This window comes from Thalassophryne amazonica, unplaced genomic scaffold, assembly GCF_902500255.1.
Source record: "Thalassophryne amazonica unplaced genomic scaffold, fThaAma1.1, whole genome shotgun sequence".
NCBI lineage: Eukaryota > Metazoa > Chordata > Actinopteri > Batrachoidiformes > Batrachoididae > Thalassophryne > Thalassophryne amazonica.
The window spans coordinates 44,197-46,104 of NW_022986285.1; the positions used below are offsets into that span (position 1 = coordinate 44,197).

The following is a 1,908-nucleotide window of genomic DNA, read 5'->3' on the forward strand; positions in this document are numbered from 1 at the left end:
GACTGATGACAGTTATGACTGGAAACAGACCAGAGAACTTCAGTCGCATTCTAACCATCGGACAAATATCAATATTGTTAGTTCAAGCAATTGCAGCATTGCTGAGAAACAATTTAAAGTCTCTAAATATGGAAAAGCATCTGGTCACATGAAGAACTCAGAGCAACAAAAGGAGATGCAAGCAAGTATTAAACCATTTAGCGGTTGTGATCAGAGTAAAAGACAAAAACAGAAGCTACACGTGAGAATAAATACAGGACAAAAACCATTTGCCTGTTCAGAGTGTGGTAAAAGATTTGGGCAAAAGAATAGCCTCAACATACACATGATAATTCATACAGGACAAAAACAATTCGGCTGTTCTGAGTGTGGTCAAAGATTTGGAGTAAAGAGCAGGCTGAACACACACATGTTAATTCATACAGGACAAAAACAATTTGGCTGTTCTGAGTGTGGTAAAACATTTGGACTAAAGAGCAGGCTGAACATGCATATGATAATCCATACAGGACAAAAACAATTTGGCTGTTCTGAATGTGGTAAAAGATTTGGACAAAAGAGTGACATGAACACACACATGCTAATTCATACAGGGCAAAAACAATTTGGCTGTTCTGTGTGTGGTCAAAGATTTGGACGAAAGAACAACCTAAACACACACATGATAATTCACACAGGACAAAAACAGTTTGGCTGTTCTGAGTGTGGTAAGAGATTTGGACGCAAGAGCAGCCTGGAAACGCACATGGTAATTCATACAGGACAAAAACATTTTGGCTGTTCAGAGTGTGGTCAAAGATTTGGACGAAAGAGCAACCTCAAGACACACATGATAATTCATTCAGGACAAAAACAGTTTGGCTGTTCTGAATGTGGTCAAAGATTTAGACATAAGTGCAGTCTGAAAAAACACATGATAATTCATACAGGACAAAAACAATTTGGCTGTTCTGAATGTGGTCAAAGATTTGGACAAAAGAGCAACCTGAAGAAACACATGATAATTCATACAGGACAAAAACAGTTTAGCTGCTCTGAATGTGGGCAAAGATTTGGACTAAAGAGCCACCTGAATACACACATGATAATTCATACAAGGCAAAAACAATTTGGCTGTTCTGAATGTGGTCAGAGATTTAGACATAAGAGCAGTCTGAACAGACACATGATAATTCATACAACTTCCACCAGTGCAGCAGGGATATGTCTCTCCTCCGCCAGGACTCAGCTGGATAACCCACCAGATCACCAAACTACTGATCCTGGACCCAAGCAACAACAGACTTAAAGGGCCAAAAGAAACAAGCCAAACTACAACGTTGTAAATTGGTCCATTGAGGAGCAGAAAAAGACCTTACACTGCTTTGCTTACTCGAGATTTGAGAAGTGTGGCAGAGAAAACGAGAGCAATCAGAGATTTATGACATCCACCGATCCGGATCACCTCCAAAATTTAGTGGAGTCTTCCATGCCCTAATTATCTATCTGTGGTGAAACTTTGGTGAGAATCTATTATATATATATATATATATATATATATATATGTGTATATGTGTATATGTGTATATATATAAAATTTGGTGAGAATCCGTGAAGTAGTTTTGACATAATTTTATGGAGTCTTCAATAGCCTAATATCTATCTGTGGTGGAAAATTTTGTCAAAATCCTTGCAGCAGTTTTGATGTAATCCTGCTAACAGCCAGACAAATAAATAAATGCTGATGATTTTATTATGTCCTTGGCGGATGTAAAAATGCAGTATTTGAGGAAAGTATAAAAGAAGCAGATCTACCAGCAGAAAAGAAAGATGACACCACAACTGAAAAACTAGAATTGTTGCCTCTTGAATCTGAAAATATTTAACAGCACAAAAAGTATAAAGGAAGAAGCCCAAGAAAAAACAATG

The 1,908-nt window shown here is 37.6% G+C and overlaps 1 long non-coding RNA gene across 1 annotated transcript; it reads right to left on the bottom strand.

Moving 5' to 3' along the window:
- Positions 1-274: 274 nt before the first annotated feature.
- LOC117505979 lies at positions 275-1,485 on the bottom strand. Its single transcript, XR_004559322.1, has 2 exons — positions 1,070-1,485; positions 275-733 (listed from the first exon to the last, which is right to left on the bottom strand). It is a non-coding gene; the product is annotated as an uncharacterized LOC117505979 (long non-coding RNA).
- Between the last annotated feature and the right edge of the window lie 423 nt (positions 1,486-1,908).